General features: G+C 44.2%; 1 protein-coding gene and 1 non-coding gene across 8 annotated transcripts in view; one reads left to right on the top strand and one right to left on the bottom strand.

Moving 5' to 3' along the window:
- The window catches only part of TEAD1 (TEA domain transcription factor 1), a 279,132-nt gene that overhangs the window by 111,759 nt on the left and 141,412 nt on the right, over positions 1-25,961 (top strand). The gene's annotated exons all lie outside the window — the stretch shown is intronic.
- TRNAT-CGU (transfer RNA threonine (anticodon CGU)) lies at positions 13,011-13,086 on the bottom strand. The gene has a single exon. It is a non-coding gene; the product is annotated as a tRNA-Thr (tRNA).

The raw sequence follows: 25,961 nt of genomic DNA, 5'->3' as shown, positions 1-25,961 counted from the left end.
TCATAATTATCTAGTATTTTCCTCAATTTTTCTATTAGAGTATTTAGTCTTTCTTATTAATTTGTAGGATGTTAATTAACCCTTTTCATGTATGTACGGATATATTGAGTTTGACATTTCACTTTTTTTAAAAGCACTTTTAGATACCCACTGACATGGTAAGACTTTGTTGGGAAAAAGGCATGTAGGTTGTGGAACCTGAGCCCAAAGAGCACTATCCTGAATGGCTTCTCTATTGTTCAAGGCCAGTGTTATCAGTGTGATGCAGTGAGTAGGCAGGGATATTGCTGAGTGCCAAACATCTAGAGCTCACTTTTCATTCCAATTTCACTACAACTATTCAGAAACCCTCCTCACTAGGAAAGTCAGGACATGGGGTATTCCTTGAGGCTATCCCAGGTATATGTGAAATGCAATGCATTGCTTTGAAGAATTAGTTTCGGATCAGGATAGAGCAATGTTTTTCAAACCCCACTCTGTGCATCTGTCCTCCAGAAATCTCATGCTGGTCCGTAAAAGAGTTAATTACCCTGATGTTGTATGAAGATTATAGACCTAATGATACTGAATTCACTTATGCTCAGCGTGTTTTCTACCTTAGCGGTCTCTGAGATAATTCTCTTATTTTCACCTGTTTTCAACTGAAGAGAGGTTGAAAACCACTGCTGTAGAGGATGTTGAAGCAGGTGTTTTATTATTATGGCTCTGGGTAAAATGGCCATGACCTTTGGTCTCCCCCAACCCATCTTAAATTTTCTTTGCTTTGGCTAAATCTGATGGAAAACCACTCTGGGATGTTGGGAAGGGCTTGGGACCAATAGTTCAAATCCCATCTCTTCTACTTATCAGCCACGTGACCCTGCACAGATTACAGAGTGTTTCTTAGTCTCAGTTTTCTGGGTTTGCAGAAATATACATGATTCACTTGGCATGTCCTAAACACTCAGTAAATGCTTGCCATTTATTATTATTTTTTTTTGTACCAAGCCACGAGCTTCTCCAGGCCCGATCTTTGTCATATCCACCATTGCATCTGCGTCACAGCTGGGGCCAGGGCCAGGGCCGGGGCCGGGGCCAATGCAATAGTTCTGACTAATCCTGGAACCTCGAGTTTCCCCCCCGTGCAGTCCTCACAGTGCCTGTTAGAACCTACTGGGCCAGAATGGGCTACTGGGGTCCAGCCGGGCCTGTAATTGTTCCCACTCAAGAGAGAGCAGAGCTACTGCTGCAACCCACTGGGAGTGCCTGAGTGGGTGTGCAGACACATAATGGGCTCCACCGCGGCCGTTGCAGAGGCCAGGTTCCAGAACAAGTCTCTGTGCTGTTCTTTTTCCCTGAAAGGGGATGCTCATGGCCTGGTACATTTCCCTAGTGTTTCTGGCAAGGAAAAGAAATCTGTCCTGCTCTGATCGGCAGGGCCAGCCCCTTCCCCTGGAGTCCAGTTCTGGCAGCAGCCCCTCAGGGAGAGGTCAGTGTGGCATTCTGTGCACCGACTGGGACCGTGCACTGACCGGGTGGCTTACAGCCATAGAGATTTTGCTCTCACAGTTTGGAGACTGGAAGTGTAAAGTCAGGGTGACGGCATGGCCAAGCTCTCTAGAATCTTGTGTGTGGGGGGTGTCTGTTTCACACCTTTTGTCTAAGCTTTGGTGTCACCATCAGTACTTGGTTCTCCTTGTCTCACAGCTCTGTCACTTTAGTCTCTGCGTCCATTGTCACATAGTGTTTGCCCCAATGCATCTTTGCATTATTTTCTTATAAGGATATTAGTTACATTGCATTAACCACTCCACTCTACACTAGTATGACCTCAACTTAACTAATTACATCTGATCTATCCTGTTTCCAAATAAGGTCTCATTCTGAGGTATTAAAGGTTAAACATACCTTTCTTGGGGGCACACACAGTTCAGTCCATAACAATCATGTTGTATAAAAGGATGCAGGTTTAAAGTGGATCAATAATTCAGCCATGGTCACAATGAGAATATGTTGGGCCAGGATTGTAACCCGGGTCAATCTGACCTCAAAACCAATTAATTATCTTTCCACTAAACTTTGGTGCATCAGAATCACTTGGAATGCTAATAAAATGCACAAATTGCTCCTCTACCTGTGATCCGTGGGCTAGCAGCACCAAATTGCCCAGGAGCTGGTTGGAAATGCAGATTCTCAGGCCCCATTACAGACCTACTGAATCAGGCCCTGCAGTTACAAGGTCCTCAGGGATTTGTGTACACGGTTATGTTGGTGAGGCACCTGACTCAGGTAGTACACTGCTTCTCCATCTTGACTGCATATTAAAATTACTTGAGAAGCTTTAAAGCAAACAAACAAACAAACCAAACAACAACATCAGCTTTACCCAAGCCAGTTGAATCAGGTGTCTGAGGGCATTGTTCTTTTCAAAGCTACCCAGACTGTCCTGATTCACTATGGGAGTTGAGAACCACTGGGGGAGGGCAGGCTGGAGGTACTTAACTTCTGGAATAGTGTCAGGAACCTTCAGTGCTAAGGTTGAGGAATCTGATTGTGCAGAAACGGGGTGGGGGGTGTTTCAGGGAACACAGAATATCAGAGCAAAAACAGTCACACTGCATTTCTTTGCTGACTTTACCCTACAAATACTAAGTGAAGGACAGCAACATGGTTGTTGAGCTTGGGGAGCATGAAAGATGGTATGGAGATAGCATATAGCAGAAAACTCAGTGTTTATTGAATTAAATTTTTTAAATTTAAATATGCATGTTTTTTTAAAAAGAAGAAACAACATGATTTGTCTCACTGAGTTTGTCATTTATATGGAAGTTCTTTTGTTACTTTGGGGTACAAGAAAAAGTTGCAGAGGTAGAGGACTGCACAGGCACTTAAGATGTTTAGTAATTCTTGGTATATCAATAAACATGAATGAGTTACTGGAAGCTTTGAGAAAGTAAGGTGTGAATAACCCTTGCCCCCTACAGATTTATTTCCTGTAGTAGGTTTTGTTGGCTTGGGCAGGGGCTGGTATTCTGAATGGTGACATTTTAGGTTTTAATCCTTCACTGAAATAGGTGTACAGAGGGAAGGGGACCATGTTCAGAGTATCTTGTCCCTGCTGTTCCCTCCAGCTCTGTTTCATCAGTCCTTCTCCTCCAACCTGACTTTTTGAAAGTTGTTAGGGAAAGTGCTCATTTCAGTTTGGGGTCTGGCTTTAGCGTGCATTTGGTCCTGAGACCAGGGCTCTCAGAAACGGTGGCACCTTTGCGTGGATAGTTCTATCACTCTTTTCTTAATCCCCGAGGCCACCAAACCTTCCCCCTCTCACCCCAAGCCCGTCCCCAAACTCTCCCCTCCCTTGAATTCCATGAACGTCCTTACATCTTAGATACTTTCCAGGTCTCCTTTCACTGGCTTTCTTCCTCCTCTGGACTCCCCTAAATGGTTGTCTCCGAGGTTTTATCCTCCTCCTCTTTGGAGAAGTTTGCTCCGCTCTGCTGACTTGACTACTTACTATCTCTCTGCGAAGGACTGCCACTTCCCTCCAGCTGGATATCCTTCTGTCTGCACAACACTCCTCCCATTCATAGTGGAACCCACTGGCTTCTCCTCCTGGTTTTCTGACTTCCTTTTGTGTGTGTGTCTCATCTACCATTTTTTAAAGCCTCTTATCTTTGAAACTGCCCACCTATTTAACACTACCATTTGATTAACCCTGCGGAATATTCTTTTAGTCTCTGATTCCTGTGTTCTCCTTTGGGACACCTTACAGGTGTTCAATTTTTTTTTTACTTTCCCATCACCTGACTTCTCATTTCCTGATACCTGGATGAACCATTAACATGTTTTCTATCACTGCCTTATAAGTTGAAACTCTCTTCCTCTTCCTCCTCCTTCTCTCTCTCTCTCTCTCATATATATATACACACACACACACACATATACACACGTGTATATATACGTACATATATAGAACATATATAACACACATACACACATATATATATGTATGCCAGAGTCATATGTCACTTTTGTCTACTGTAGACCTCATATACAATATAAAGGTGGTCTCATAAGATTATAATGGAGCCAAATTTCCTGGTTTAGGAGGAATTTATTTTTCTCTGATGAGAGCAATATTTGTGGGGCTTGACAATAGATTCCGTCCCACTCACAGCACCTTAATTTTGAGTGCATGCATTGCATCCCAATCAGCCACTGACCTGCTTTGGCACAGAAGAACCTGTTCCCCTGCACTACATACTCAAAGGGCCTTACAGCCCTCCTAGATCTAGCTGGTTGGTCTATGAAAAGCATTGCTATAAATGCTTTGTTGAGGACTGAAAATCCTGTGCAAGGACACATGTTCACAGGAGCTACCATAACAAGAATTAAGCGCCACTGTCACTTTTGTAAAAGCTTTCTATGTGAGGTTGTAATGATGTAAAGAATAGATACATTTTATTTCTTCCATCAGTTCAATGCTAAAGAGCCCTTTGTGCCAAATAGGGTTAATGGAACCAAAACCAAACTTCCAAAGTCACAATATTGAGTGAGTCCTTAGTACCGTACCTTCTCCAAGTTAAGCACCCTTTTTCCCCCCTAAATACCACAAAAGTTCCTTATTCTGATGTGCAATAACAAAAATCACATTGCCATGACAATTCCCTGTTTATCTTACCATCTTGATTTCTTTTTTCTTCTGATACTCACACCACCTTTCACTCTTTCCTGACAGTCACTATTATGGTGATCTATGCCGTACCTAGCCAGTTTCTCCTCAATATTTCCAGTTAATTCAGCCCACATCCCTGTTCAAGGAGCAGCATTGACAGCCTCGATGTTCTATTTCTGAACACTGAAGGAGGGGGTGGCTCGCAGATAGTGTTTATAAAGGCGACAGTAGTGTCCAGCAATATCCTAGGCCTTCACACTCACTCACCACCGCTCACTGACCCAGAGCAACTTCCAGTCCCTCGAGCTCCATAGTGCCGTCTAGATGCATATCATTTTTTACCTTTTATGTGGAATTTTTACTGTATTTCGTTTGTGTTTAGGGATGTTTAGATATACAGATACCTCTGCATTATAATTACCTACAGTATTTAGTACAGTAACATGCTGTAGACGCTTGTAGTGTAGTAGCAATAGGCTATACCATATGGTTTTGGTGTGTAGTAGGCTATACCATCCAAGTTTGTGAAAGTACACTCTGTGATGTTCACACAATTCCATAATCGCCTAAGGATGCGTTTCTTAGAACCTATTCTTGTCATTAAGCTACTTATTACTGGTGTATGTGTGATAAGAGTTTTTGCATGAAATATAAATTCTGCTTACATTTCCACATCTTCCACTACTACCTTGGTAATCTCAGCTCCAGCCACACTATTTTTTTGCTTTCCCCACACTTGCCTTCTGCACCCACACTCTGTGAGTGTCTTATAGGAGGTTCCATGGAAGTGTGCAGTTGCTGATTGGAGGGGATGCATGCCTGTCCTCTAGATGGCCCGCCTCTCCATGTCTATCCATGCTTTCTTTTTTTTTTTTTTTTTTTTGCTTGTTTGTTTTTTGTATTTTTCCGAAATTAGAAATGGGGAGGCAGTCAGACAGACTTCTACATGCACCCGACTGGGATCCCACCTGGCATGCCCACCAGGGGGCAATGCTCCATTGCGGCCGGAGCCATTCTAACACCTGAGGTGAGGCCTTGGAGCCATCCTAAGCGCCCAGGCCAACCTTGCTCCAGTGGAGCCTTGGCTGCGGGAGGGGAAGAGAGAGATAGAGAGGAAGGAAAGGTGGAAGGTTGGAGAAACAGATGGGTGCTTCTTTTGTGTGCCCTGACCGGGAGGAATTCTAACCCAGGACTTCCACATGTCAGGCCGATGCTTTACTACTGAACCAACAGGCCAGGGCCATGCTTTCTTGCCTTTGAAGATTCCTGGTTTCACTTTCACTTCCAACAGGTCTTTCCTGATCACTCCGTCCTGCCTTGCTTTCTCTTTCTTTTCTTCTGACTCAAAGAGTGCTCATCTTCTCCAGCATCTTTACATCAACCCTTGTTTTGATTTCTTTTACTTTGATTTTGAACTTGTAATATGCTGGCATTCTGTTTCCTCACTTAGATTGGAAGCTCCCTAAGGGCAGGTCTTAGTTTACCCTCTCTCTTCTTCAAGGTCTGGCCTCCCCCCCGCCCCCATGCTAGGCATTGCTCTGAACATGGTAGGAACTTGGTACCTTTATGTATGAGTAAATAAATGGATGAAAGAGAATTGAGAATTGGAACCTGTGTGGGGTACATTTATTTAAATATGTAAACCAAGAATGTCTACAGTGTGTATGCCAAAAAGTATAAAGTTCTCATTAGTAATTACCAATTAAAAAAACGCCTTGTATTTACAGTTGAGTTTGGCAGCAAACCAGCACTGGTTTCTCCCTCTTTGCTACAAATGTCATAAACCCTTGAATGCACTGTTTCTGTAAAAGGAGCAGGAACTTCTGCAGAGGCGGTGATTAATGTCGTTTGTCTCGAGGCACTGCCGTTCTCCTTAACGAGGAAGCACAGCATTGTTGATCCGGGCTCAGTCTGTGAATTGGTTTGCTTTTGCTCTCCTCCTCCCCCTACTTCCCCACCTGAAGAAGAAAAACATTTGGCATTCTGCTTGCTGGTCCCATATGAAAATGGAAAGATTTTAATGCTTGATATCTGTGTACTCTCTCAGGTGAATTTTGAGATTTCATACTAGGCCTCCCTCATCTGTGGGGGACTCAAAATCTGATTGAATAGGCTTTGTGAAAAAGTGAAGAATATATATGTATCCACTATTTGTTTTTTTACTTATCTACATACCTACCTAGCTATTAAAAATGTGCCAGCCATTGATCTAAATGATTTATAGATAGTAACTCATTGAAATTTCTTAACCATCCCATGACATGGATACTCTATTCTCATTATCTTCATTTCGCAGATAAGGATTCTCAGTACAGAGATGCTTGAGGGGCTTGTTAACAATCACATAGCTAGTTCGGGGCAAACAATTATTATTTTTCATATTTCTTGACCTCCAGTGATTATTCAGGTGGCTATCTATTATTTCCAACCACATGTCTAGTTCTATGGCTTTTATTCTCAAAAATCATTTTGGTTTCTTTTTATAGTCATGGCTATACTTGTGTTTCTCTCTAAGACTGACAACAGTTTTGTGTGCGTGCATGTGGGGTGGGGGGAGTCTACATTTTAACACCTGAAAAAAACCTCCTGTACTGCTTTACGGTTGATAAGTGCTTTTTTAGATGTTATCTCCCTTAGTCCAACAAGTCTGGTAAGTAGAGTTATTATTAATTTCCCTTTATTAAAAGCAATAAATGGGCCCTGGCCGGTTGGCTCAGTGGTAGAGCGTCGGCCTGGCGTGCAGGAGTCCCAGGTTCGATTCCCGGCCAGGGCACACAGGAGAAGCGCCCATCTGCTTCTCCACCCCTCCCCCTCTCCTTCCTCTCTGTCTCTCTCTTCCCCTCCCGCAGCCAAGGCTCCATTGGAGCAAAGATGGCCCGGGTGCTGAGGATGGCTCTGTGGCCTCTGCCTCAGGCGCTTGAATGGCTCTGGATGCAACAGAGCGACGCCCCAGAGGGGCAGAGCCTCGGCCCCGGTGGGCATGCCGGGTGGATCCCAGTCGGGCGCATGCGGGAGTCTGTCTGACTACCTCCCCATTTCCAGCTTCAAAAAATGCAAAAAAAAGGCCCTGGCCAGTTGGCTCAGCGGTAGAGCCAGCCTGGCGTGCAGGGGACCCGGGTTCGATTCCCGGCCAGGGCACATAGGAGAAGTGCCCATTTGCTTCTCCACCCCCCCTCCTTCCTCTCTGTCTCTCTCTTCCCCTCCCGCAGCCAAGGCTCCATTGGAGCAAAGATGGCCCAGGTGCTGGGGATGGCTCCTTGGCCTCTGCCCCAGGCGCTAGAATGGCTCTGGTCGCTCGCGGCAGAGCAATGCCCTGGAGGGGCAGAGCATCGCCCCCTGGTGGGCAGAGCGTCGCCCCTGGTGGGCGTGCTGGGTGGATCCCGGTCGGGCGCATGCGGGAGTCTGTCTGACTGTCTCTCCCCATTTCCAGCTTCAGAAAAATACAAAAAAAAAAAATGCAAAAAAAGGTCCTGGCCAGTTGGCTTAATGGTAGAGCATCGGCCTGGCGTGCAGAAGTCCCGGGTTCGATTCCCGGCCAGGGCACACAGGAGAAGCGCCCATCTGTTTCTCCACCCCTCCCCCTCTCCTTCCTCTCTGTCTCTCTCTTCCCCTCCCGCAGCCAAGGCTCCATTGGAGCAAAGATGGCCCGGGCGCTGGGGATGGCTCCTTGGCCTCTGTCCCAGGCGTTAGAGTGGCTCTGGTCGCAACAGAGCAACGCCCCGGAGGGGCAGAGCATCGCCCCCTGGTGGGCATGCCGGTTGGATCCCGGTCGGGCGCATGCGGGAGTCTGTCTGACTGTCTCTCCCCGTTTCCAGCTTCAGAAAAATACAAAAAAAAAAGGAAAATGCAAAAAAAAAATGCAAAAAAATAAAATAAAATAAAATAAAAGCAATAAGTGGCTTAGAGAGGTTAAGAGATTGAACTCTGGCCTTTACGTGATTAGTACATTGGAATTTGAACTCAAATCTTCTTTTTTTTTTTAATAATTTTTTAAAGACTTTATTCCATTTTTCTTTGGGGTGAAGGGAAGAATAGAGAGAGAAAGAAAGAGAGAGAGAGAGAGAAGGGGAGGAGCAGGAAGCATCAACTTCCATATATGCCTTGACCAGGCAAGCCCAGGGTTTGAACCCAAATCTTCTTAATCCTTCACTCTTCCCACAGGGTATTGAGAATGCAATCTTTTTGAAAGAGGGGACATTATCAGATGCCATGATGAATTCTTTTTCTATTTTTTCTTTGATAGCTAAATGATTGTGTTAGGCAGATAAAATATATTATGCTCACTTTGTTAAAGATGGCGTTGCCCACATGGAAGCCCATCGCCCAGGTGATGGTATTGGTTGTCCTTCTTGCTTGGGATGGACATGATTTTATTAATGTGTATTGGGGGCGGGCTGTGGGCAGCCAGGATCCTTGTAGCCTGGGGCTTGGTTTTGGGACTAAGCCTTTCCCACCCTTTTTGATGTGGGGTGGTGTACTCTCATGAGGAATCCCATTATGCCTCAGATAAGTGACCTGTATCAGAGACTTCCTTGTTTGTATATTGGACTAAAGGTTTTGATTTCTACACTATAAAGTGGGGCAGACCGGGAGCTTGCTCTCTCTCGGTTCCTGAGATTAGCATTAGAGAGGAGAACAGAGAAAGGCCACGTGGAAGAGGCCAGGAGAAGCAGCCAAGATGGTGGAGTGCTGAGTGAGAAGCCAGTTTGTGCAGAGTTTGTGCAGGGAGAAGGAAGGAGATGGGGAACAGAGGTGAAAAAGTTTAGTAAGCTAGAAACCTTTAATTCTAGGAAACTCGGATAAATCAGTAGCTTTCTGAGCACTGAATGAGTGGGTTTTGGAACCCAGTGTGTGTTTTTACTTGCCCGCTGGGTGCAAGCTAGGATTAAAGATGATGGCCCACCAGTTCTTGGCTCCATTGTTTCATTACCGTCAGTCCGAATCTAATGCAAACCTGCATGGGCCAGGCGGCTGTGATGGTGGCCATGCCTACTGATTTTACAGATTGAAAGTGCTACAGGGTTTTTCTCAACATTTTTGGACTTGGACACTGCGGGGAAATCTGTGTGTTATGCTAAAAATTAAATACATTTTCTAAGAAGGGAATCCTTCCTGATTTACTTGCACAGGCCTACAAAATCAGGTGAGAGGTTTTTAAGAAGAGATTTGAGGCTGGAGAGCCCATTTTTTTAATGTAAATACCCAAGTCTGAAGGTGATTACTTCCTGTCCTTCCCAACCTAAGTAGTCCCCTCTAGGAATATCCTGCAGCACGAGCCAGAGCTCTGGGTTCCAAATCCAGTTCCACCACTTAGCCTATTGCTCTTGCATAAGTCACCCACATGGTCTAAACCTCACCTCAGTTCAGCATAACACGCTTTTATGGAGCAGTTATGTGCCAGGCACTGTGATATGTCCTCCAGATAATTATTTAAATTAGGTAAAGTCTCTGCTCTTAGAGAGCTGTCAAGGCCAGTGGGAGGTGGAGCTGCCAGAAAACAGGGTTATGGTTCTTGTTGTGCTAGAGATAGGCTCAGGGGGCTGATGAAATGGTGGGAAGCAGTAAGTCACATGGTAGAGCTACATGTCAATCAGGGAATTTTCCCTAATTTGCTAAGTTAATATCAGCTTTCCTCCTTTTTTCTTCCCTTAATCCTGTCTTCCTTTCCCTATTAGTGGTCCCCCTTGACCCCTATGCTCACTTTTGATAGGGTTATAGTAGGGAATGTGATGAAAGTGAAAGGTGGCACAAAAAAGGAGGAAGAGCCTCAGCCATATTCTGCTTCTCTGCAAATACATGGTCAGGCATCTCATCTTCACCTGCTCCCATCCACACCCCCAAGGACCACGTGCTCCTCCTAGTGAAGGGCTCAGGTCAGATTCGTGAGTATCCTGTGTATATATCTGTATCCCTTACCAACCTTGCAAAAGGGATTAGTTATAGTTTTGTGTTCTTGGTATTAGTATTGCAGCATTGTGCCTGGCACAAACTTGGTGACTGATAAATTCTATTGAGCATGTGGATGGATGGATGGATGGATGGATGGGGATTGCTGCAAGCGCTGCTGGAAGGAGCAGAGGAAAGAGAGACTGAAATGAGAAGAAGTGAGATGCTCTTGGGCAGTGGCTGATAAAATTTAAACCAGGCAGGGGAGGGGCTTGTACTAGAAGCCTTATTAAAAAGTTGCTGTCTGCAAAGTAATCACTAATCACTTAACTCCTTGGTTTCACCGAAAGGACTGATTTTTTTTCAAAAACGGCTCGATTTGACAGGCCTAATAATACCTGCAGTTTGCATTGTAGTGAAAGTTTCTCAAGTTCTAGGTGGTGATTGGTGTGAAGGGGCCATTGTGGAGAGAAATGGGTTCTTGGTGGGCTGGAAAGGGGTTCCAGCTCAGCCTAAAAGTTCTCTCCTTTTCTGTTTGCATGAACGTGACTGCAGAGACGGGAACTAGGTCCTCCAGCGATTTTACCTCATTCCTTAACAGGTAGCCTGACCAGGTGGTAGCACAGTGGATAGAGTGTCTGCCTGGGATGCAGAAGACCCAGGTTTGAAACCCTGAGGTCGCTGGCTTGAGTGTGGGATCTTAGACATGACCCAATGGTCACTGGCTTTGAAGCCCAAGGTTGCTGGCTTGAGCCCAAGGTCACTGGCTTGAGCAAGGGGTCACTGGTTCAGCTGGAACCCCCCTGGTCAAGGCACATATATGAGAAAGCAATTAATGAACAACTAAGGTGCCGCAACTATGAATTGATGCTTCTCATCTTGCTCCCTTCCTGTCTGTCTCTCTCTCTCTAAAGAAAAGAAAAGGAAAAAATAAAAGTAAATTAATAGAGACTTTAATAATAGATTGCTACAATGCCTTGAGCACCTGCCCCACGCTAGCAACTAGAGTAAATATTTTAACTCAATGAATTCTCCCAGTAACTTTTTTTTTTTTTTTTTTTGTGGCAGAGACAGAGAGAGTCAGAGAGAGGGACAGATAGGGACATTCAGGAAGAGAGATGAGAAATATCAGTTTTTCGTTGTGACTCCTTGGTTGTTCATTGATTGATTTCTCATATGTGCCTTGACTGGGGGGCTACAGCAGACTGAGTGACCCCTTGCTCGAGCCAGTGACCTTGGGCTCAAGCTGGTGAGCCTTGCTCAAACCAGATGAGCCCACGCTCAAGCTGGCGACCTCGGAGTCTTGAACCTGGGTCCTCCACATTCCAGTCCGACACTCTATCCACTGCACCACTGCCTGGTCACGCTCCCAGTAACTTTTTGAAATAAATATTAGTGTCCCTATTTTACAGACATGCAAATGGAAGCTCAAGATGCCTTTATTGTACAGTTAGTAGAGTTGGAGCCATGGTTTAGAATCTAGGACCATTTGCTTCTAAACATTTCTGCTCTTAAATGGATTTTAGTGATTCCAGATGACTGGAATTTCCTGAAGATGTTTATGTACATTATCACCACAGAATCAAACTGAGACTCATATTGTTGTATTTCAGTCAGAATCATAATGTGCTTTAATCCAGATTCTGCCTCAGATAATGAAGGTGGGTGGCTCACAGGCTATATTGATTTGTGCTTCTTATGAGCAAAAAACTCCCCCCAAAAACCTGTTTGATTTTGTTCTGTGTAGGCAGAATGGATCTTGGCTGAGTTTGACATTTACTTAATGTTAGGGTGACCAATTGCCTTCCTTTAGAGAGGACAGTCCTTCTTTTGTAAGTTCCGTCCTCCCTTGAAAAGTGTCCTCCTACATGTCCTTTTTTTGATATTGCAAGACTAATCTGTAAATGTTCGTATTCGATTGATGCAGTCTATCCATTGCATGTGATGTGATGTATTTGTATCTAAATGAGTACTTTTTTCTTAGTTATTAAAAATCAATAGGCATGTAAGCATAATTACAATATAAAATATTACAAATGTTTTTTATGCACTTATTATATTATAGTGTATTGTTGCAATGAATAAAATGTTTCTTTTATTTACGATATTGTTTTCTTCAATTCATTTTTGTCCTTTTCATTGTAAAAAAGTTGGTCACCTTATTTTTTTTTTATTTTTTTTATTTTTTTTCTGTATTTTTCTGAAGCCGGAAACAGGGAGAGACAGACTCCCGCATGCGCCCGACCAGGATCCACCCGGCACACCCACCAGGGGGCGATGCTCTGCCCCTCCGGGGCATCACTCTGTTGCGACCAGAGCCACTCTAGCGCCTGGGGCAGAGGCCGAGGAGCCATCCCCAGCGCCCGGGCCATCTTTGCTCCAGTGGAGCCTCGGCTGCGGGAGGGGAAAAGAGAGACAGAGAGGAAGGAAAGGGGGAGGGGTGGAGAAGCAGATGGGCGCTTCTCCTGTGTGCCCTGGCCGGGAATCGAACCCGGGACTTCTGCACACGAGGCCGACGCTCTACCACTGAGCCAACTGGCCAGGTCCTGGTCACCTTATTAATGTGGATATATTTAGTGTAAACTGAAATTAGAGGGCTGAAATAGGCCCTCTGGGGTTGCCGTGGAGTAAGTAGAGGTAGTTATAGTTATATTCAGCTCTCTTCTTTGCATTTTGACCTTGAGTTTTAAATATTTCTGAAAGAAACATAGATCTTTGGTCTTAACTGGATGTAGCTCAAAGGCCAGCCCTTCAGAACAGAGCATTTCAGTCTCAGAGCACCAATTTTAACCTCCTCCAATGAGACCACATTCCAGGCAGCAGGTCAGCACGGAGTGGGGGTGTCAGGAGAAAATTCATCAGTGATAAGTCAGATTACGGTTAAGTTTTTTGTTATTTATTGAGCGTTCACCATGTATAGAGTTTAGAAATATGGAATGATTATGAGTTTTGCTGTTTGTTTTTTGAAAAATATCCCATCACATTTTTCCATGTGAGGAAGATAATCCTGAAGAAGAGGAGATTTATTTATTCCTTTGAACTTAAGAGTTTTATTTTACTGTCTTTAGTAAAGCATGTAAAGTAAAATAATCATTTGAAACAAGTATATGTTGTTGTGTGTGTCCCCCTCACCCTCTCCTGTAAGTAGATCACTTTTGTCTTTGGACCCGGAGGGAGGGAGTAGTTATGAAAGTGCCTGGTAGCTGGTAGGTGGAGAGTTAGTGCCCAGGAATCTTCATTTCCCTGTGCTGCTTGCTTCCTCGAGAGGTCCTGGTGGCCAGGTGCTATTCATCCAGGTCAAGAAGAAGAAAATGCACTTTTGTCATTTCTTCAGGCATGTCACAAACCCAGTCAGGTCTCAGGTATTCCAGATATGAGCGATGTGCCGATTGTGCAAGGCTTGAAGCATTGCTCATTCGGAGATACGGAGGCCTGCCTGCCCCGAGCCCTTTGTTCTCCTGGTTGAAAGCAGTTAATTAGCAACTGTCTCCATAGCAACTACCTCATAGTCCAAAAACATTGTCTAGTTTTTCAGTTTAGCTTATCACACTGTTTACCTGAAGGGCTTTTCACTGCTCTGAGTCTCATTTGAGTTGGCGGCGTGCCTGTTGGGGAAGTGAATTGTCAAGATAGAAAAAACACCATGGTAGCAAGAAACCAGGGCGCCTCCTTAGCCGCACCAACCTGGGCTCTGGATTCTGTGAAAACAAAAGTTGTGAGGGCCTAACATTTTTACCTATATCTTTTGTTTGCTAGGAAAGTGCCTTTCTCTCCACCAAGCCCAGAATTATGAGGATTTTCCCCTCTTTCCCTGAGAGGCTTTCTAAGCTCTTTAATATTCCCTGTTTATAGTACATTTCCATTATTAGTCATCTCAAAACCCCGGGTGCTCCCAGCTGCTGCTGTACACTCGAGGAAATTTTACTTCCCTTAGGGTCTTGGCATTTCTGAAGGCCCTTGGATGAAGGATTACGAGTCTGCATGTGAATTATTCAGAGCAGCTTTGTTTTTAGTCATAATGAGCTGGTTTCCGCCTCCTTACCTGTGGCCAGATGGTTTAAGTCGGTGGTGTGTGGAAAAAGACGGCGTTCGAGTGGCTTGTTGGTAAATAGAAAGGGAGCCATGGCCTTTCTTTAGCCATGCAACAAAGATAATACTTTTCATGGCTGTCTTTGATTGAATCCCGATCGTATGGGCCAACCACAGTGCTGGGACTTGTAAGAGCTTTAGCTCACATCTGCAAAAAGAAGATCTATTATCTGTGTTTTAAAGACAGGAAATCAGTTTTCTAAGGAGTGCTGCCTGTCCAGGGTTGTGGAATGCCAGCCCAAGTCTGTTGGTTTACAAGACACAGCTCTTACCTGAGGTCAGGAAGCATGACAGATACAGACAGAGCCTTCAGGATTTGGTGGGGGGGTTTTGCCTATAGCTGATGAAGGGTTTGGTTAAGATGTATCTAGCAGTGCTCTGGGAGAGTTTTGCCCAAGGGGCTGGTGAGAATCTGGTGGTATATGTATGTAATCATAACCCTCAGTTATCTCCAGGAAAATCATGTTTCTGAGGTTTTGTTGGGTCCAGTGATAAAAAGGTTGAGTTTAATTTTTAGACACATGTGCCAGAGCTTATACCTATACCTAAATCAGTATTGTTCTCGTCAACATATTAACTTGAAAGGACAGTGCCTTATGGTGTTCCCACTCTTCAAACCTTTTTAAGGGACCTCTGTGGGGGAAGGTGCTCTGCAAACTTGTGACATGGCTTTGAATTCAGTGCAACAGACAACTCTTAGACACTGAACTCCTGTAACTGGGGGCTGAAAAGTATGGCTTTTCCCTAGTGGAGATCAGTTGGACCTAGTCTGGACTCACTGAGAACATTTCATACCAATCTAGCTTTTTTTCCTTCAAAATATTTGTTAGACTCATAAAGCAGAAAACTGCACTTGACATAGAGCAGGGGTCCCCAAACTACGGCCTGCGGGCCCCATGCGGCCCCTGAGGCCATTTATCCAGCCCCCGCCGCACTTCCGGAAGGGGCACCTCTTTTATTGGTGGTCAGTGAGAGGAGCATAGTTCCCATCGAAATACTGGTCGGTTTGTTGATCTAAATTTACTTGTTCTTTATTTTAAATATTGTATTTGTTCCCATTTTGTTTTTTTACTTTAAAATAAGGTATGTGCAGTGTGCATAGGGATTTGTTCATAGTTTTTTTTATAGTGCAGCCCTCCAACGGTCTGAGGGACAGTGAACTGGCCCCCTGTGTAAAAAGTGTGGGGACCCCTGACATAGAGGATAGAAAAGACATTTGATACAATTTTTAATCATATTTACATTGTCAAAAAAGGAGATGTATTCAGTGTGCTGAATGCAAGGACTATGGTTCTGAATTGTAGCTGGTTTAATGCCTATGGTTGCTGAGCAGGTGGTAAAATGGGAGATCATTTCCTGGTGGTTGCCACAGTGTCTTGTGCTCTGGCCAGCATTTGTATGGTGTCCTGGTAAAGATAACATGAAACCTGGAAAGGGTGAGCAAACTCAGTGAGGGCCTGATTCAGGGTCCAAAACTCTGACCATGGTTGAGATATAAAGGTGCCCAAAAGCCCCAGTGTAGACAGTAAACAGGTGACTTGGTAGTACTATGTGAGTTTTGTTGCTTGTTAGATTAGAGTAGGTTCATAAACATGGCTTCTGCAGAAGTGAATGTCATCTTGGACTGTGTTGATAGAATAGAGGAGGACAATCACCATGTTCGACTATGCTTGGAGTCAGGTGTTTTGTTTTCTTCCTATTTTCTACCCTCCTCTCCCTCTCTCCCATAGTCTGTGCCAGGTACCTTTCTGTGTGTGTGTGTGGGGGGGGGGGTACAAGGGTAGACTAAAGAAATCCCTCTTTAAAGAGAATGTGAATATCGTGGAGTTTGTTCAGTGGAAAACAACCCAGGTAATAAAGAGAACAAGAAATCACATACTGCCCAAATTTGTGAAGGGATTAGGGACTCTTTGGCCCAGCTTATTAAAGATTCAACAAAGACGTAAGAATTGTTTTAAAGTGAGTGAAAGATGCTCATGGGTCAAGAGGAGGCAGATTTGTGCTGTAGTCCCTAGATATAATGGAAGCAGATAAATTTTGGCTTAATTATAAAAAGATTGTTCTCTAATATCCCTACAAAGGTAGGCTTGTCTTCTGTTTTAGGATATACTGACAAATATTCAAGCAAGTGTCAAATTACCATGCCGTGGCTTGCTATGCATATCCAACAATATAATGAATCTTCTTTAAAATTCCTAGTCGTAAAAATTCTATCACAGACCAGGCATGTCATCTGCCTGGGAGACTAATGCTAGTAGTGAAGGAAGATATGTATCACGATTAACATGTCTACTTTTTATTATGTATTTTATCTCTTTTGAGATGTAGCTGAATATGATCAATATAGAGACCATTAGAATATTTGTAACTGTGGTTTATGAGATGGGCAGTTTTTACTGCAGGAAATCTTCTTCAGAACCACAGCACAGGTCCAATTCACTATCGTTATTATGTCATAAATATATACATATATTATGGATGTCTAACTCATTTTTAAGCCTCACAGCAAAGAGCGTGTAACATATACCCTAGCCATTGTGAAAGCATTGCAACTGCTATAAAAACTACCTCTGACATAGAACCACTAAAGTTTGGATCTAAGATCTACCCATGTTGAATTTTTCCTTTTTATTTCAAAAAAGCTTGATCCTAAAGATGGTACAAATTTCCATCAGTGATAAACATAGTAGCAATCTTTTTGCTTTTGATAGTTGTGCATCATAGTGTTAAGACAATCTGTGGTGTTTTAGACTGTCTTCAAAATCAGGCATTGAGTGATTAAATAAAGATTAGTAGTTACAAAGACTTGTAACTGTATGATTGAAGCTGCATCTTCTGAAGAATTGATTTATTTAAATCAACTTAGTATCACAGCTCCATTTGTTGTTTCCCCAGGTTGATTAGATAGTTTTACAGAGTTTCTTTGATTTTTCTTCACTGGGAATTTTACTGAGTGGTTTTTAATGCTTGAATCAACAGACTGGTTTATAAATTTTCAGGTTCTGTGTGAGCTTCTTACTTTGTCTATTTACAATGGCAGCACTTTCGTGTTTGAATATGGCTGGACCTGCCCCTAATATTTTTGGAGCCTGAAGCAAGAGTGCCAAGTGGAAGCTCATATACTATATTTCTAAATATTTAAAAGTTATAAATCAAGGTAATAAACTGTTAAGTAACTTTTTCTAGCCTCTTACTTTGATAAATATATCTTAGTAATAACATGGAATCGCCTTCAAAATTAGGGGCCTGTCCCCTCCTCTTTCCATCCCCGGTTGCATCTGATGTGGGTATGGCTACCCCAGACAGCACACGCAAACCCTGCTCTACTCTTGGCCCCTCTGCTGTTCCTTGCATCTAACAGTGCTTCACCAGTGATATCGATGTCTTTGGAGGGTAGATCAGGGAAGTGGCCTCCACAGGCCCTGTAAGTGGAATTGGTCTCTTGGGCAGGGATTTCTGAAGAGTCAGGTCCTTGGTCCATGGTCTAAAATGTAAGGGGGGCCTTGACTGTGCTGTCTCCTTGATCCTCAAAGATTCCTCAACTAGAGAGGAGTGTGGCCAGAAGAGGAGCAGGCGTCCCCAAACTACGGCCCGCGGGCCGCAATGCGGCCCCCTGAGGCCATTTATCCAGCCCCTACTGCACTTCTGGAAGGGGCACCTCTTTCGTTGGTGGTCAGTGAGAGGACCACTGTATTTGGCAGCCCTCCAACGGTCTGAGGGACAGTGAACTGGCCCCCTGTGTAAAAAGTTTAGAGACCCCTGTAAGCCTAGGGCACCAGTTTGGCCCTCTGGCCCAGGTTTAAAGACAGTACTGAATATAAGTGAAAACCAATTTCCAAATGGCTTTCAAGCTTCTGAACTTGAAACCGAGTAGTTTCAAGCAGGCGGTCAGGTTGGCTTAAGTAACTTTTGACATTTAAGCTTGTAAATGATCTAAAACCATAGTCTGAGGGTTGAGGAAAAAATAGATGATGATCTATCACAGTGGTTCTCAACCTGTGGGTCCCGACCCCGGTGGGTTGAGAACCACTTGATCTATCAGGTTAGGTTCCAATTCTCTCATATTTTTTAGTTTATAGATATGCAGACGTGTACTATGAAATCCCTGTAACTAAAATTGCCCATAGGAATTGCAGGTTGTGTCGAACAGTCGAATGAATTGTTAGGTAGGCTCCCTGCGCAAAATCCTGAGGCTGTTAGGAAAAAGAAATTACAAAATATACAGTAACTAGTAATACGAGTCAAGTACAATTCTCCTAGAGGTGCAGATTGCATTGCAGGGTGTTTTCGTGAATGACGTGAAAACACTGAGCATCAGCACGGGTAAAAATGTTATGCCAGTTTTCATACTAAAATCTCCCAAATATGAAAACTCTCCTTTTTTTGCAAAGGTATTTGGAAGCAATGTTTCCATGCACAGTTAGTTTGGTCAGAGTCAGGTAACTTTTGGTCCCATGTATTTTACAAGGCAAGTGCAACTGGTCAACCTTTAGTTGTTTTCTTTTCTTTTTTTTTTTTTTTTGTATTTTTCTGAAGCTGAAAACGGGGAGAGACAGTCAGACAGACTCCCGCATGCGCATGACCGGGATCCACCCAGCATGCCCACCAGGGGCGAGGCTCTGCCCCTCCGGGGCGTCGCTCTGCCGCGACCAGAGCCACTCTAGCGCCTGGGGCAGAGGCCAAGGAGCCATCCCCAGCGCCCGGGCCATCTTTGCTCCACTGGAGCCTTGGCTGCGGGAGGGGAAGAGAGAGACAGAGAGGAAGGAGGGGGGGGGGTGGAGAAGCAAATGGGCGCTTCTCCTATGTGCCCTGGCCGGGAATTGAACCCGGGACTTCTGCACGCCAGGCTGACGCTCTACCGCTGAGCCAACCAGCCAGGGCCCCTTTAGTTGTTTTCTTTGCCACAGGGTATACAGTTCTGTTTCTGTCAACTCAAAGCACAGTCTTTATGAAGGCTAAGTCCCCATTGTGTACCATAATGTGGTTGAAAAAAGTATAGTATACATCAGTGGTCCCCAACCCCCGGGCCACGGACTGGTACCAGTCCACGGGCCATTTGGTACCAGTCCGCAGAGAAAGAGTAAATAACTTACATTATTTCCGTTTTATTTATATTTAAGTTTGAACGATGTTTTATTTTTTAAAAATGACCAGATTCCCTCTGTTACATCCATCTAAGACTCACTCTTGATGCTTGTCTTGGTCATGTGATACATTTATCCGTCCCACCCTAAAGGCTGGTTCGTGAAAATATTTTCTGATATTAAACCGGTCCGTGGCCCAAAAAAGGTTGGGGACCACTGGTCTAAAGGTTTATATAAAAAGAATATTTCCATGAGAAGCTATAAAAACTTAAAAGGGCTGCAAGGAAAACAGCATTGTGGATGATTGGCCTTCTCCTGGAATTTACCAGTTAAGGTGAATTCAGTAATGTTTCGAAATGTTGGCAGTGACCAGTTCTGGATAGTGCTCAGGTCTCAGTGGTTCCTGTGATTGCTGTGTCCTTGACGCCTGCCCTGGATAGCGGAGTGTAGTCCTCAGCTGTCCACAGAGAGCCCTAAGGAACCAGAGCCCTACATGTGATTTATTACTTATCCACAAAGTAGTTTTTGAAGGATAGGAAATTTTCCTCTTTGAGTACGAAATGGAAGAGGATGAAGGAAAAACTAGAAGTTTCTTTTTCTAAGTGAATACAATGCATAGCCTTAGAAAATATGGGGAAAGAATGAGAAGAAAAATTATTTTTGTTTCTAAATGCACTATTCATCCCACTTTCCAAGTAACTTGTGGCTATCATTATTTTTAGTGATTTATGCTTAAATAGTTTTCCTCAGGAATAATCTAATACTGGCTTTAAACATAGATGGGAATAATCGGTCATAGCAGGCTCATAAAATGGTGTCTGGAGTGACCCTGAGATTGGACATGGAATGGGGTGGCAGGTTTCTACCGTTCCTGTGTCCTCAGCTCTGCTCAGGAACCTTCTCCAGGGGGGATCAGCTATGGACCGTGTGGTGCAGGAGTGTGACCTCTTTCTAGCACCCCCAGTAATTGCATCTCCTCTGCTCCTTCCTTAAGTCTGTTTCCTCCTTTTAAGAAGGGACACAAATGCCCACTTGCCACGGTGCTCTGAGCATGAATGAAGTAAGAGGCACCTGGCATGGGACTGCCCAGAGTGCGCTAGCTTATGCTTTTTCTGTTTGTGGGATGGTGGGTGGTGTCACTGGTCACCACGCCTGTCTTCTTTGCGACACTAGGGGAGAAAGTAACAAATGTGATTTCCTGAACAGGCACAATTTAAATTTTTCTACCCTTACTCGTCCTCGTGCATATACTTTACAGTTGTCACCTATTTTTTTGTTTTTGTTTTTAAATTCTTGGTGTTCAAAAAACCTAACCTCTAAGTTTTATTTTTCTTCTCTGTCACTAGTGGAGAAAGATAGCTCCCACCTCATAAAGTAGCTGCGGGAGGTGGTATAATACTATAACTCTAATAAATGCAGACATACTCATGAGAAGAGGAGGAAGGATGCTGTGAAACTCCTATTTTGAACTGGAGATTTTAATTCAGAGCCTATATTAAGAAAAGGACTGAGACCCATCTCAAAGTAGAGACCAAAGGTGTCCTTATTGAATGTCTCAGGAACACAGTTTTCCTTTCTTAATGAGGTTGGTAAAAATTAGAGTTCTACCCTTCCTGACCTCACAAGAGTGCATGAATCTGGGAACTCGGAGGACCCCAACACTGGGTCCTCTCACAATCCAGCCCTGGCCCTACCAGATCTCCCATAGGTCAGTGTAACCTGAGGATTTTTAGGTCTTCAGTTTCCCACTTCTCCATAATGAACTCTTAACCATTTCCTTTACTTGGTGGCAGAGCCTTGCAGCCCACTCTGCTGGAGGCACGAGGACTCTGGAAGACTCAGACCCCCTTCCTGGATATTGAGAGTGTTAGGGGGAGGCAGGGCCTATGTTTTACTCATCACCAGTCCTCCTTTCTGAATCCAGTAGAGCACTTACCATATTTCCCCACGTGTAAGACACACCCTTTTCCGAAAAATTTGGGGTCTAAACACTGGGTGCGTCTTATACAGTGGTTGTGGCATTACAAATGCCACAGAGGGAACTCAAGACGAGGTAATATGTAAAGACAGTGATTCATCATCAGACGCAGATGAGAACAAGCTAGTGGATGGGAGTTTTGACAGTGATGAGTTGTATGAATTTTATGATGAATAGAACTTGAGTCCAATAACTTTATGTAATACCTGTTTTTCAAATTTCAGGCCCCCCTAATTAAGGTGTGTCTTATACATGGGAGCGTCTTATACATGGGGAAATACGGTAATAAACATTCAAGAGGTGCCAGCTGAGGGTGTGTCATCTATGTGGTTGATGTCCTTGTGTGCATCCCCAGATCTTCAAAGACCATATTTCTTGATCTGGCCAGAGGACACCTTCCCCACGGCAGTCTTAGACACAGCCTTTCTGTACCTCGAGGGATACTGCTGTTCTTTGAAGCAGACATAAAATGTTAACACTACCATGGAAGTCTGAGGAGGGGCTGTCAGAATGTAACTTCCTGTGCCCTACCTACCATTAGAGGCGGTATGGGGAACCACTGAGGTCTTTAGAAGTGGGGACTCCTGCTAACAAGAACCCTGGGCATCAGCCCCAGCTCCAGCCACAGGACATCGGCTTTACCTTGTAAATTCCTAGTCCTGTGCCTGACCAGTGGGCATATTGTTATGGAAATGCCCCTGAAGCATGAGGTAGTCTTCTTTAGACCAACAACAAAAAAGGGAAGAAATAAAGAAAAAACTATTTTGTTAATCTTAAGTAAGTGCTAACAGGTGAAGGCTTTTTAGAAGTGAAGGAGCTTGGGAATTTAGATACAGATGTATGGAAGCTGTAGCATTTTCTCTGTTAGGGATTAAGCCTGGGAAAATGGCCAGATTGAACTCAGTCATTTTCCAATTTTCTCAAATTAGGGATGTGCTGGGAGAACTCTGGGCTCCTTGCTCACAGGAGAGCTGAGGAAGCGTTTGTCTTGACCTCTCGGGCTGGGGCATATTTCCCCCCCTCTCCACATCCCTCTCAGTCTTCTGAGTGTTTTTGTAGACTTGGGATTTCTGGAGATTGATGGTTCTGTGCTTTCTGGTGCTACTGGGAACTGTGCTGTACTTCCCTGGGTCTGGCAGTGTCACCAGCGGTGGGTTGATGCCCAGTGCTACATCCTTAATGCTGATGAGTATAGTTGATAATGGCACTGTGATGGTTTATAAGAAAAATATATTTTTGGTCACTCACATGATCATAATATATTTCTCATATATTTTTGGTCTTTTTTCAGTTTCTGACTCACAGCTCCCCAAACTCTTGGAATTTTATAAGTTTTGAGAGTGACAAGGTTGTCTCTTGCTGTGTTAATGGAGTGACTTTTGGACCTTTCCTCAGGACAGGGGCTGGTTGGCTGGAGAAGCAACTGTGTTATTTGAAGGTTGGAACTTGGTTTTACCCCCACACCTCTGAAAAGGGGACAGAACCTGGAGGTTGAATCAATGGCCAATGGCCAATGCTTTAATGAGCCATGACTATGTAATGAATCCTCCATAAACACCCAGAGGACAGGTGTGGAGAGCTTCTGGACTGGTGAGAATTAGGGCTTATTCTCAGTGTTGTATTTGGGGAGAATGGTGCCTGAAGAGGGCATGGAAGCTCTGTGCCCTTCCCCTATGCCATGCCCTATATCTCCTCCATCTTGCTGTTCCTGAGGTACATCCTTTGTAATAAGCCAGTAAGCTAGTAAGTAAAATGTTTTCCTGAGTTCTATGAGGCACTTGAGCAAATTAATTGAACTCAGAAAGCAGGTCTTGTGAATCTCTGATTTAAAACCAGTCAGTCAGAAGGATAGGTACCAGCCTGGATTTACAATTGACACCCTGAGTGGAGGGGGTTGTTGGAACCTGCAGCCTGTTAGCAGTATGTCAGAAGGACGGTAACAACCTGAGCTTTTAACTGTTGTATGGAAGGGGCAGTGTTATGGCACTGAACTTGTAGAATCTCTGAGTTGATAGGCATCAGAATTGAGTTGAATTCTTGGACACCCTGTGGTGTCCAAGAATTGCTTGTTGGTGGTGCAGAAAATCACCCCCTCCACACGTTGGGTCCAGGAGTCCATTTAGTTACCATGGGGATTCCTGATGGAGTTCTTCCCAGAACTTTTGGACATAGGGGTCTCCGACAATTCTGTGCCTCTAAAGAAGCTGCTCCTTGGCTCTGGCCCTGAGATAAATTCCTTTGGGATACTGATTTTTTTCCTCATCCAGTGGCTGCCTGCAGTTAACACTTCTTTCCCTGGGCTAATTAGATGGTTGCTTTCAACACAGCCTGTGAGGCTGGGAGTCATTTGTATGGAGGTGACCAGAGGCCGCTTAAACAATCTGTGGCTCTTGAGGACATTTTTTGAAAGCTTCCTCAGCATCTATTCTCTTCTTCTTACCAAAATCACACAGGCTGTCCTTCCCCTTGCTCTTTATCTAATTTGGATGAGGTTGACTTCATTCACAACCAAAGAGGTGGGCCATTATTGACATAGCCAAAGAGCAGATGTCCATGGGGATTGGTTACCCAGTCAGAGCCACTGAAGTAGGTGAGACTCCCCGCACCCTCCCACCCCCAGTCTTCTGGAAAAGAAAAGTTTTTTTTTCCTGAAGTTTTTGGATGAGATTCGCATGCCCTGTAGAGGTTGTGAAGACACGAGCTCTGTAACTATGGTAGCAGTGTTCTTTCATAAGGAGCCTGCACATGTACAAGACTGGTCCTTAGTTGGAACCAGTAGCTAACCTAGTGGGAGGTAAGTTTGTGATGATGTCATCTGAACAGCTAGAACAAGATTTCTTAGTTAAATGAGCTGCTCTTCCCCTGTCTTTGCGTAAAAGCCAATTTTAATTGTTTCTTAAAACATAGTAACCTAGTAAGAAGACCCTTTCTGTTAAGACTTGTTGAAGAATTTCTAACAAGCTCATTCAAAGTTTGTATCATGGCTGGGTGTCAGCATCCATGGAGCCAGGGACCCTCCCTCCCTTTGGCTGTGGCAGGTGGATCTAGAACATAGCTTCTACTTCCTGCCAAGGGAGGTCAAGGTCAGAGGAGGGTGTCTGTGATCCCTGCAGAAAGGTAGCCTGAGGTAGGACCCAGAAACCCAGGGAACCAGAGAAGAACAGTGAGTTGGAAGAGATCACTGAGAGGTCTTGAACTGGTAATAGGGAGTGTAATAGGGAGCAGCCTTGCTCACGATGGTAATCCATTAAAGATTCCAGGATCGATATTTGTTGTTATAAATTTGTCCAAGCATATAAAACATACAACACTGAGAATAAACCCTAATGTAAGCTACAGACTTTGTATAATAGTTCTGTGCCAATGTAGGTTCATCAGTTTTAGCAAATGTACTGCTCTGGTAGGGGATGTTGATAATGGGGAGGCTATGCATGTGTGAGGACAGGTTGTATGGGAAATCTTCATACCTTCTACTCGATGTTGCTGTGAACCTAAACAACCTGGAACGCTAAGGTCGCTGGTTCAAAACCCTGGGCTTGCCCGGTCAAGGCACATATGGGAGTTGATGCTTCCTGCTCCCCAGCCCCCCTACCCCAATCTGTCTCTCTCTCTCTCTCTCTCTCTCCTCTCTAAAATGAATTAAAAAAAAATCTTTAAAAAAAAGTTTCCAGGATGGAGATATAGGTTCTCAGTTGTCATAGACTGTGAATGTGTGTTGTAGATATAATTTCTCTTGAAGTAGTCTCTGGGGTTTTTTTGTGGGTTTTTTGTTGTTGTTGTTTTTTGTTTTGTTTTGTTTTGTTTTTTTTGCTTGGAAAAGCTCTTGCCTTTATGCTGAAAAGAGCTCCTTAAAACCAGAGCTTGTTGGCTTGTGGATAATGACACACACCTTCAGTTGGACTGATCATGTCACACACAGCAGTTAGACAGCAGTCAGAGCTCACCACAGGGCCAGGCCGATGCTCAGAAACACCGTCTTAATGATGCATATGGGCTTTTGAGCTTGTGGCTTTGGACTTGTGGTTGTGCACTGAGAAAACTGCTTCCTGGGTTTACAGGGAAGGCAGGGGAATGACCCTCTTGCCACCACTTATTCAGTGATGGCTTCCTGGCATGGGCACTTGGGGGTGAATGTGAGTGACAGGCAAAACTTCGTGCGTTTACAGAGAGGTAGTTGGATAGTCACCAGTGGAAAAATACATCCTAGCACATAGGGCAAATTCCACCTACGATTTTGTCGTTATTGGAACCTCAAAAAGGTGGCACTTAG

This window comes from Saccopteryx leptura, chromosome 1 (assembly GCF_036850995.1).
Source record: "Saccopteryx leptura isolate mSacLep1 chromosome 1, mSacLep1_pri_phased_curated, whole genome shotgun sequence".
NCBI lineage: Eukaryota > Metazoa > Chordata > Mammalia > Chiroptera > Emballonuridae > Saccopteryx > Saccopteryx leptura.
The sequence above is the reverse complement of the archived record's forward strand: the minus strand, read 5'-3'. Positions and strand labels throughout refer to the sequence as shown.